The sequence below is a fragment of the Oryzias melastigma genome, linkage group LG19, assembly GCF_002922805.2.
Source record: "Oryzias melastigma strain HK-1 linkage group LG19, ASM292280v2, whole genome shotgun sequence".
Lineage (NCBI taxonomy): Eukaryota > Metazoa > Chordata > Actinopteri > Beloniformes > Adrianichthyidae > Oryzias > Oryzias melastigma.
Window position 1 is genome coordinate 9,460,882 of NC_050530.1, and position 12,514 is coordinate 9,473,395.

General features: G+C 38.3%; 1 protein-coding gene across 3 annotated transcripts in view; it reads left to right on the forward strand.

Annotated features, from left to right (window-relative positions):
- The first annotated feature begins 7,643 nt into the window (after positions 1-7,643).
- The window catches only part of ntn2 (netrin 2), a 45,260-nt gene continuing 40,389 nt past the window's right edge, over positions 7,644-12,514 (forward strand). The window contains exon 1 of one of the 3 annotated variants that reach the window (XM_024284484.2): positions 7,644-7,682. The gene's annotated coding sequence lies outside the window, so the exon portion shown is untranslated. Of the gene's footprint in view, positions 7,683-7,989; positions 8,329-8,611; positions 9,598-12,514 lie in introns of those variants that run through there. The other 2 variants (XM_024284485.2, XM_024284482.2) reach the window with 2 other exon arrangements.

Genomic DNA, 12,514 nt, shown 5'->3' on the forward strand with positions numbered 1-12,514 from the left:
TGTAGTGGTCTAAATAATGTCCAATCTAAGAAGTAGGGTTCCTAAGCATTTCTGGCAAAGAACAGGATAAAAATGAAATGAATCCACCCCTAAACTAAATTGAAATGTTGGTGAAGATTAAAGAAACTTCATAAATCAGACCAACCTACTTTAAATCCAGTGTTTCATTACAGTTCTTCTCTCAACTACTTAAGGCTTCTGCTCCATGTCTGTTCTCCAAAATGGTATTTCATACGACTTTAATTTGAAATTGTTAATTTGTTTGAATCTCCACTTATTTCACAGCAAAATGCATCAAGGAGATAAGTTCTTTAGTAATCTTCAGTTGCCACTGAATAATATTTAGAATAAAACAAATCCATAAAGCCGTCTCTGCCACAAAAGTTTTCCTTTTTTTTTTGTAATCATAAAATGTTCTTTGATAACAGCTTTTAAAAGGTAAGAATTCAGAGAGCCACGTATTTCTTTTCTCGAAAAGAGCAGAAGGGAAACCAAACAGGTGAAAATAATTGGCTGCATTTCCCTGCTGGGATGCAATGTACAACTTGGGCTGTAGAACCTGATGTCCTGACGCCTGCCTGTCTGTCGCATTCAGCTGAGGTAGTCTATTCAGAGTTAGGGACCAAGGGACACAGAACCCTTGGTTTGGGGATGTGTGTGCTTGTGCTCATGTGTAGTGTGTAAGGGGGAGGGAGGGAGCAGCGTAAGCAGCAAAGAATGCCTGGTGATGGGTTACCAAAAACAGAGCACCAGGGACAATAAGACCCAGGACATTCCTGACATAACCCCACCACACTGGGGAAGAAGAGGAAGGGGGGATTTATTGGTGTCAACGGCCCCTTGCCCTAAGAGGAGAGAAGGGTGCCTGTTTTGTCCCCTCTGGCATTGGAGATGGACTGCAGCGAGACACCTTGCACAGAGAGGATGTCTCTAAACACATAATCGCCCCTTTGAAAACAGAACCACCAATTAGGGAATGGACATTTGTGGCTTTAATGGTTTAGACTCAAAGGGAGCAGGTTTTTGTGTTGTTGTGTGCCTGCCAGCATGCACCTTTCAATAGGATCTGAATGTAGAAACAGGCAAACAGGATACTTCTCACCTCATGTTGCACAAGGTCTGACCTCGCTGGGAGACTGGAAATGAATTTGTTTAAACCAGAGAGCATTTGTTCCATTTAAAGATGGTTTATAGTATAATGAACACGTAATATCGTAGCATATAAACGAGTTCTCAGAATGTTTACAGAGCCTTTATACAAGTCACTTTAGCATACTTGATGGTTGTGTGCATTCTTTTATACGGCATTCATTTTTTAAAGAAAAGACCTGAGACACAACACTCATTGTGCTTGGTGATTATTACACAGCTGCTGAAAAGACGCATAGATTTACTATTCAGTGACTTAGTTTTGAATTGCTTTGTAATTAATGACCCACCCTGAGCCCCTGTGCAGCCTATGCCAACCATATTGAAGGTAAATACTAGTTTTGGAGGAGGAAATGACTACGGAAAGTTGACCACTGAGCCTGACAAAGAATACTTTTTCTCCAAAGATACTTGAGACTTAAGCCTTACAGAAAACATCAACACCGCATTGACCCAAGACTATATTTAAGGAATGTTGATATAGAAAATATTAATATACCTCCCTGACACTGTTGATGAATGCCTGAGAATAACTAATAACTTTTGTACACTCATGTACACGTTCAGAAACACTTGAAAATGTATAGTGAGGCACAAAAAGTATTTGGCAATGGCTGCTACTGCAAGTTGTTTCATTTGAGAAGATGACTGAGGTCTACAATGTTCATCACAAGTACCTTCAACTATGAGAGACAGAATGTAGAAAAAGGAATTAAGCAAATCCCATTGGATGGATTTTAGAGAATGTATTTGCCTAACGGTGAAGAAAAGTATTTGGTCAATAACAAAGGAATACTTCAATACTTTGTAATGTAACCCTAGTTGGAAATGACAGAAGTCAAACTCTTCCTGTAGATCGTCACACTAGCTATTATGGTCCATTCTTCCATGTGGACCATCTCAAGGGTTGATTTTCTACTCCCTCCACTGAATCATCTAGTGTGGGGTGCCCAACTCCAGGCCTCGAGGGCCGGTGTCCTACATGTTCTCCAACCAACCTGTTATTGAAGCTCCTTATTGGCTAAACACACCTGATCAAGGTAATCAGCATCAGGAGACTGGCCCTCGAGGCCCGAATTTGATCTAGTTGCTCTCTGGAGAACTGTGGATAAGTCTGAACATGTGCTGTCTTAAGAAGGGGGACTTTGGGAGCTCTGAAGGATTTAAATCCATGACCACATTGCATGTTACTACCTTTGTTCCTGTGGTCCCAGCTCTCTTCAGGTCATAGACCAGTTCCTTGGTAACTCCAGGTCTCGAGGGCCATATTCCTGCATGTTTTCCCCACTCCCTTCCCTGGCATGCTCTAATTGGCTGGACACCTGAACCATATCAGTCATGAGTAGGGCTAGGATTTCTGTAAACCATGCAGACACTGTGGCCCTCGAGGCCTGGAGTTGCCTATCCCTGCTCTAAGTGGTTCACTCAAGACCATTTGTACCCCACCAGGTGAGATCATAGTTCAAGGAAAATGTCAGTCCTCCTGTCTTTATTCAATGGGCTAATATTTGCTCCACCAGTCGATCTCTTCTCATCAACCTGCTTGGTTTATTGTAAGTTGGTGCATTCAGTCTTGTTGTCCAGTCTTTTCCCTGGTGTCCTTTGACAGCTCTTTGGTCTTGTTCATGGTGGAGAGGTTGCAGTCTGAGTATTTAAAGGTGTGGACAGGGACAGTGGAGGAAAGAAGAGCTTCTTAGAGAGGAAGGAGGTCTAGTTTGCTTATAGAATCTAGATATTTTTTTTCTGAACTATTATAGAAGAAAATTCTTTAAAATAATTCATCATGATTTCATTGACTTTTTTTTACATTATTCCTGTCTTATTTTAAGTGTATCAATGATGGACATTACAGACCTCTCCTCGTTCTAGGTGATACAATTGCAGAATCAAGGACTGACAAATACTGTAGTAACTTCCAGCACCACAACTGCACATTCCTAAACACAAATGTGAAGGTCTTGAACTTTGTGACCAAGTCTGTTCAACCCTGGAGCTTCAAGAAAATCTATTCTCTGTAGGGCAGCTCTTATGTGCATACCTGGCTTCATTTTGGAACTCCTGAACAGGTCTCTGGGATATATTTACATGCTTACAAAATAAAAAAGCAAGTGCAGGATTATGCCAAAAAAGACTAACACTGTCATCTAGTGGTGAAAATATTGATATTTATTTCACTAAAGTCCAGGTATTTCATGTAAGGTGCATGAATGATGTAATAATGAAGGGAAATTGTGAAAAAAAAATGTTATAGCGAGCGGTGATCTTGAACCATGATAATCTTTTAACCATCAATTTCAAAAATAAACTACAAGTGGAACCCTCATATTGATCAAATTTAAAAAATAGGGAAAAGAACGGAAGTGTTTGTGCTTCGATAACCTAAACTATCATTTTTACTTTAGAACACATTAAGAAGCATTCATTAATATATATATTTAATTGACAAGAAATCCCACTTACTTTATTGCGGACATGTTTCCAGTTTTATCAAAAAAAGTGATTAAAATTAGCTAAAAACCCAATAGCTCCTACCCTGACGAGCTATTTTTTCCTGCAAGTCATGTCAGATTCCTGAGTCCATCAGAGAGCTTCAGTTAAACCTCCACCATCCTCTAACTTTGGCTCCCAGCATTGCAGCTAATTTAAAAACAGGTCTGTTGCCTTGGGTGGCACTGTTGTGGTTCTACAATTTATTAGCTAATCAGCAAGACAGTGCCAGATTCTGCTGCTCATGAATATCAGAGGGGTATGAGAACCAGAGAAAAAGCTTTCATTAGACAGTTCTGACTCTCGCAGTCTCTCTGCATCTTCAGAACACACATCGAGTTCAAATGGGAACTCCCAAGCGCTTCCAGCTGGCAACACTTTGGGATAATGATTCTGGATTCCACACAAATGAAGGGTCTAAATACCACCAGAGAGGTACCTGGACCCCCTTCTTAATGCACATACATGCATGTATGTCAAAGCGAGAGCACCCACTTCAAAGAAATAATGTTTCCCCTCTAGGTTAATCATACATACTAAGTTGAAAAGCCAATATCCCCAACCTTTCCAAACAGTTGGCGCTTCCAAATGTGAGTGGCTAACCCCAAAACAATGCCCCAAATCAACAGTCCACACCCACACTACTACACACTCGGGACAGCTCACATTCTCAGGGTCTTATGAGTTCAGATCGAGTTATTGCAGATTCTTCACTGCAGCCTCCAGGTGTCCTCATTAAAAACCTCTGCAGATGAGCCAGCCATCACTGGGAGCTGGGAACAGACCACCTTCAGTGGTGTGAAGTCAGCATGATGGATGGGCCAATAACACCGGCAGAAGAACTACTGATAGCTCCCTTTTCTTAGCGCCTCTGTGTATAGTGCACAACGACAGGATCGTATTATTAATTTATCTTTTGTTTCTCCTCTCTGGGGTTTGGAGGGTAGAAACATGCGAGTCTGGAGTAAAAGGGCATCAGAGGTAATATCCAAAGAGGCCTTATTGACTTAATATACACATGCAGAAATGTACTTTAAGGGGGGGGACAAAGAGGTTGAGGGGATTCAAGGAGCTCTTTCCCTCCCTGGCGTCACCTGACAGTCTACTCCTCCCCTTGTTAGTAGTGTTTGGTCCGTGTCAAGAAGTCCATGACGTGTTCCTACATTTATGTGTCACGTAGTCATAAAAATTGATCTATTTAGCAGCAGCACCTCCACACCAGGAGGAGATTTGAGTGACAGGTCCTGTGAAACACCAACACCTGACGATACAATCAAGGTCTACAAAAACTGCAACAATATTCTCTCAGATTATGTTTTGATCATGCATTTTAGAGTAGAATCATTAAGCTCTTGTAAAGGGAACTTTTGTTAGGATATTTCTTTATACTGTTTATTTTCCTGCTGCACCTACAGATATTTGGTGGAAATGTGTGTAAATCTATTATGGAAATAAATGTTTAGTCTAGGTGTTTTTTTGTCTGTTTTTTTAGGAAACATTTAAAAATGTTGTGAAATTATCACAAGTTTTGAGTCAATCACTATTCTTCAAAATTTTAAACCAATAAATTCCTAAAACCCCGTTTCAGAGTTGTTAGTTGTAATTTAATGTAGATATATTGCTCATTTAAGAACACAGGAAGATTTGTCCACCAGATTAAACTACACACTATTATTCTATTGACCAATACAAAAGTTTCTCAGTGATTAATTTAATTAAAAATAAAATTAAACTGCTATTATTAATGATGAGGTACAATTTATTAGGAATTTTAAATACTCCTTTTTATGGAAAATGGTGCATACTTGTATAGCGTTCCACTACATTCTACGAAGGCCTAAAGCACTTTACAGTTGAAGTATTCACTCACTGATGGCAGCTCCACTGGCACCAACCTCCAACCACCGAGAACAATGTGGGGTTCAGTGTCTTACATAAGAACACTTGGACTGGCAAAATGGGGTTTGAACCTGTGATCTTCTAATCAGTGGTAGACCACTCTACCTCTGCACCATGGCCTCCCCACAGGAGAATTAAGACAAATTACCACAGTAATTAACATGTCACAAACTTAATGTTGGATCCTTTTATGTAACTGCCAGGGGACAGGCCAAGTTACAATTTAACACCTTCAAAGCTATTGACTCCTAAGTGGATAGTGCAATATTGACAGCAAAATAAATATTCTGAAATATCGTTTTCAAAAATGTTTTATTTCTGGAGGAATACTAAATAAATCTAAAGTTATGTGTGTGGTATGAAATCCTTTTTTTTCCAAACTATGGTTTACTTCCGATTTGGCAGAGAATCACATTTGTGATAATATTTTCTAGCACCAAATTCAAACAAAGTAATATAAACACTTTAGAAACAATCATAACAATGTGGCAAGAAAATAGTGGAGCAAATGCATTAAAGTACTGACTACTGTGTTATGCAGAAAAATAATGAATTGCTGCATATTTTCCAAGTGTCAAAACAAATTATACTGTTGCACACTGATTTCTCTGGCAAATTATGATAAGATTGGCAAACATGCACACTCGGAATCTTACAAAATGCTGGACATGCACGGTATTACAGCACTAAAAAGTATCACTCCTTGTTTCCATTATTGCATAAAGAACTAATATAACCAAAAAAAACAGATTGCTTCCACCTTGACTCATCAATATTTGATTATTTGTAAAAAAAAATATAGAAACAAACAAATTTAAAAAAGAAAAAAATCAACTTTGTCCCTTTTATACACCCTCTCTGTGTAAAAACTATCTTCTTTTACTAGATATATTTACTCCCCATAGCCACTATGTTAGCCAAATCCATATTTTCCAAATTTAGACTACGTTTTGAGAAGGTCACATGTAGCTTAATGGACTTTATTTTTCCAAAACTGGGGGAGACCATTGTTACGGAGGCACAATGTTTAAACAAGCCGTGGTTAAACTCCCACACACAGAATTATGTTACATTCTGGTGAAGTTCCAAAGAGAATGAGGACATATTTGGAAAAATGTTTGCAGAATTGTTTGCCATCACATTTGAGATTGTTTCCATATGACCAAACAACTTCGCCATGAAAACATGGTTTTACATTCCTGTGAGAAAATGAGCAGAGACAACAAAACTGAAGGTCCGCGAGGCACAAATGGATGGAACAACATTGGAAAATAGTCACATTTGCAATAAACAAAAATAATAGTTTTAGTAATCTGTTAATTAGTTTTTAACAGTTTTGACTATCAACATACTTTAGTTGCAATGTTTACATATTTTTATGTATTAAAGTAGCTCTGAATATCAGTGAGAGTCCATTTCAATGAAAAATAGTCTTGCATTTTACATTTTGGCACCTAAAAAGCAGAAAAAAACATCAATTTCATCCTTATTTTACCATCAAACGGATGCTGAAAAATCCTGAAATATTCATTTATACATGGATACTCCCCAGGCTGTCATAAACAGAGATGGAACAGAAAACAGATTTTTGTTTTCCTTGTTAAACTGAGACATGTAAGGAAGTTGGAGAGAGGGAAATGTTCTGATCACAAACTTAAAGTCTGAAATTAAAACTCTGAATAAAAGAGAACCGCTACTTTAAATTTGTAATTTAGTCAAATATGTCAAATTAAATTAAAAAAAACATAAAAATTATTGAAGATATAAAAAGGCAATTTTGGATTACACTAAAAAAATAGTTTAACAACATCATTTATATACAGAAATACTAATGTATTCCAGAATTTCCCACAATTAACTATTACCTACATGTATAGGCGTAGTGGCTCATTTAAAAAATGCTATTTTAAAGTAAAGTATTTCTATGCTGTGTACATTTTTTTTCATTCTATTCACTGTATTTTAATTCACAATATCTTCTTTAAGTAAATTAATTAACTTAAAAGCATTAAAGAAGTGAAATCATCAACAATGTGAATGAAGCGAGGCGCTGTAATACCTATAATGCACCACTAGAGGTCGCCATGTCCCCACTAAAAACTCAGAAATATGAATCGAGGAAAAAGCCGGAGGTCTTCTGACAGCAAGTGAGTTTGTCTGTTGTTGGGTCTTTTTTCTTTGAGTTCACCACATTATAGAGAGAAAGCAACTGAAAAAATAATGTTAGTTTGATGTTGTTTTTCTAAATATGTATTTTAGAGTCTAATTTAACAGAATAAATTAAGAAAAGTTGTGTTAAATCTTAAATTACGCCCTCTTCTATTTAAAAAATAGCTTAAATGTGTAATGGAGTCTAGCTATTTTAAAACATTTCAGTGGAAATTTTATGAAAATACTAAAAATATTTGATAGCTACAAAATAAAAAAAAATAGAAGGGTTAAAAACAAAGTTTATAATACAAAAATGTAAGTTATTAATGTCCTACCTGAGTTGTTTGTCTTTTTGGAGCTTTCCAGAGACGGCAATTACAATATCAGCTTCAGGTGTGTTATTCTTGTGTCACGCGCATGCGCACACATGCTTCTATCCTGAGCTGACACTTTTTTTTTTCTTTTTGAGCTTAATTGGTTTAGTGAGAACTATCAGGGCTACTGTCCATTTAGGAGTCGAAAATGTGACCCCACGCAGAAAAACACGGAGTATATTAGGAAATTGGTGGATCGGCTTTCAATGGAGCCAGGATGACGTGTTTGAGGTTTGATCGACCGCGACGCCTCCGTAATGGGCCCCCGGTACGCGCGCGCGCGCGGGGCTGGCAGTCAGGCTGCACCTGCAACCACGCACGAGCCGCCACCTCTATGGAAGTAATAACAAAATAGATCAAAAAAGTTCACAGCTTTAGAATACACTGTAATGAAATGATTATATTTAAACGTTCTTTATTTTATTGGAACAATCGATTTAATTGATTGATCGATTTATACTCTTGTGATCCAACCAGATCAATCTGAGGCAAGTTATTTGTATCAACCTTAAAACTGCTTAAAATAAACTGATTTTAATAAATATTGGAAAATACCATTTGGATTGAATTTTGCATTTTTGTCCCTAATAGTTGTAATGTTTTGATGAGGGAAATCAACAGGGCTGAATTTAATAAAACTAAAATGTGAATGGATTTGCCATACTTAATTAACACTTGATTATTTTGCAAGAAATCTTAAAAAACTTCACCTCCACTGGTTGAATTTCCGGCTAAAGATGTCAGTGAATCGGATCAAATTGGATCGTTCCAAATGAACCAATATTTTATGAATGATATGAATCGAATCGTTCAAATGAATCGTTACTCTCCTACTTTTTAATCAACACCATGACCAATCAACTTCAGTTTTCTTTCTTTTTTCTTTTTACATCAATCAATATCAATGAAATGTTACAATTGTTGACCTTTGGCGCCATGCAAACCCTCAAATATGTGCTGAATTATTAGTAAAAATTAATTATTCTGTGGAGCCTTTCTTTTTCAACAGGTTACGACCCCCAAATGACTCCAGTAGAACAAACCTGAGTGCGCATTAATGGAAAATTTGCGTTTATTATTAATATTCTGCTAATTACCTTAATTTAAAAATCCCAGATAATCCTAATTTAAGCAAACAAGTCTCCCTCTCCCTCTTTTTCCTTTCCCCTCTCACTGTCTCTCTCTCTCTCACTGTCATCTCGCGCGCGCGCTCTCGCCGCCTTGCGCACATGGTTTTAGGGAAATCTGGGATTGATTTTAATGGGGAGTAGCCTACCCGGAGCTCGTTTTACATATGGACGCAGTGGACAGCTTTCAGTTGAGCGTCGGGCGCAGATGGATTCGGCGCTCCTCTCCACTTGTAACCATGTGGCGTTTGACTTTCTGATGGGAAAGCGGCGATCCGAAAGGAAGACTCGGTGGTAAAAGAGGACAGTTAGAGGGGAAAAAATGAGCCAAGTCTGAATAGTGTGGATCTTTTGGATCTCTCTCAGCGGATTTTCTTTAAATACATCAACATAAACGACCTGATCCTGGGGTAAGTTATTTTGCGGGTCACTGTGTCTTTTTGATTAATGCGCTCCCAGCGCGTTGGTGTTTATCCTCAGAGCAGATTTTAATTTTACGCACCACTTATCTTGAGGAGAGGAAAGTGACTCCCGGCTCTTGCTGTGACAGGCTGTCTTTTACCTGCTATTTGCTATAAATAAGGCATTCAAAAGCATTTATTTAATACAAATACATGTTTTTTCTTTATTTATTTAGCTTGTTTCTGATTTTTCTGTAGTGATCCAGATCAGAGCGCACGCTGTGGACAGGTGTCCTATCCATGTTTATTTTTTTTATAATTTTATGAAGCAAAAATGTAAGTTTTATTGCATATTTTCTTTAAAATAACTCTACTAGTTTAATTTCAAACCAGAAATGTGCCGGATTGTGTGATAAATGAGCATTCAGCTGTTGCTTTTGCAGTGAAGTGCATTTTTTGGCAACATTAGCCCCTCTTTAATAATGATGAGCTCCACCCTCCCTAAGCTCATCCACCCCCCTCCTGCTCCTGCAGCTAAGAAAGAAAGCAAGAGTCCCATTCTGAATACTTATCTCAAGTGCTTCAATAGACTTAAAGTATGCCCCTAATGCACACAGAATTGGTGTCAGTCACTTGACCTACTTCTCACTTTCACCATAAATGACTGGGATTAGTCCATAAGGAGTTATGGAATCCTCACTGCTCTGTTCAGACAAAGAGAAAAAGTTTAAATCAAGGCTGAGAGGAAGGTGAATGACCTGTGAGATACTGAATATCCGTAGCTTTCTTGGTACATGAGGGTTTTAAACTCCTCCTGGAAGGAGCTTTTGTGTTCAGTCTTTAGAAAGAGCAGTTGACAGAAGTGAGGAAAGCTGCAGTAAAAGCCAAAGCAGGTTCTCTTTTTTTTTTTCTTCCTTGAAAAACAGGATTCCTCAGGACTTTTGGCTCCGTCCACCTGAGCGAGTAAAGTCAACACTTCCAATATATTTTTCTTGCGCGGTTGCAGGAGTTTGCCGGTGCAAAGTAATGTTAGACCTCTCGTTCTGTCAGTCCACTTTCCTGGTTTTTGCTGGGCGTAACATCATCCACTCTTACGGGTAATTGTTTTGTCATTTTGGATAACTGACTGACCGATCACAAAGTTTAAAACCGATGTAAGCAAATTTGCAAAGTATTAAATTATATGTATTACTTTCTTGATGGGTTGCGTTTTTAAGCTTTTTAATAAAACATAAACCACACCTTTATTCAATAGAGCAATCATCCACACTTTAAGCTGCTAAACTAAATGCACATGTGTGCACATATGTTCACTTTTATGGTTATACATCCAGCAGATTTAGTCACATCAAAGATGGAAGTGCTCTATTTTCGGATCAAAAAATAAAAAAAAAAGTGTGTTTTTAATATTTTTTTTCCATTTGTAAAAGATCAGGAAGCAGCGTGTATTCGTCAAAATGCTCATACAACCTACAGAAGATGCATAAAGATGCAGAAAAGGCATTTACAAGAAATACTTGTGAAACAGGCAATCCCTAATTAAATTTCTCACCATTATTTTTATTTTAATCCTAACCCCAAAAATCAAAATTTCCCATGATCCCTTTGCGTGGAGAGGACCTGGGGCAGACTCTCATGGTTCGTCTTCCTGCACCCTGCCAGGCCTGGTTTTGTTAGCCACACGTTTTGCCCAGATGCAGCGTGTGTGTGAGGTCCAAGTGTGTCTCTACCAATCCAACAACATGGACGATTCTATGTGCATTGATGAAAATGGCATTGGTCTGGTGGGTTGCATGGAGCAGTTTCTGTTGTCTGTGTGCAGTGAACTCGATGCGTGACCTCAGTTTATGCTCAGGTCTGCTCATCTTTGTCACTATGTAACGTTGTTGTAAGCAGCCTGACTCTTGTATGAGTCTGCTATTAAATAAATGTGTTATTGGGACTCAAAACTCTGAGATCCTTGGACTCTGACCTCTAACCTTTGGGTAAATATCTGTAAAATTGCTTTGAAGGAACAATGAGTGCAGCCTGAGTCCCAGTAGTTTAGACAGCTTTGTGTGCACAACCCCACCAGCAATTAATAAAATAATTAGCAGTTTTCTCCCCGTGTGAGTTCAAAGCCAGTTATGTTCTCAGCTGTGGGGTAGAGCTTGTTCTTGTGCAATGGAAAAAACAGTTTTCATGCTAAGAGGGCTTTTAGAGAAACCACGGCGCTGCCTACCGCAACCTTCAAAAGGACTTTTTAAGGAGACTTCAGCTTGAATCCTTGTGAACTGGATACTTCCTCTTGTGTACAAGAACAACTCACCTGAACCTTGAGTTGCAGTCTGTGTTGTGCTGACGTCCATGGGAAACGTTCAGTCAGGGGAGCCTTACTCCACCACCGTGTCCTGAAAATAGAACAACAGGGGAAGTGTAGCCTCTCACTATCTATTGTCTGTGTTTATTGCGTCTGCAAACAAGCTGCTCGATGGCTTTGAGCAGGAATCTTGCAGGACTGTGGGTGTCTTTCATTTCGCATCTTGACGGCACATGTAGGAAATAAGTCTTGCATTTAAAAAAAAAAAAAAGGCAAAACTGTCAAATCATGACATGAGTCACCATAAATTGTTAGACCGCTAACAGCCAAATCCAACTTCCTGTTATACATTATGACATAAGAAAAGTCTTTTTATTTGCCTTTTGATGCTTCATTTTTCATATTTTAAATGCTAAAACCTGTTTAAAAACACATAAAAAATCTCCTTACATGATGAAAATACTGCCAACTGTATTGCTGGATTGCTCTGATATTGTTTGTTTTTTGCAATGCTAATGCTAGCTTGAGCTTGTAAGGTGCTATAAGCTAGCAGGAGAGAGTGTAAACAAATGCTATGTCCGAATTCCCACCCTAACTACTACAAACAAAGTAGTGCGGAGCTATACA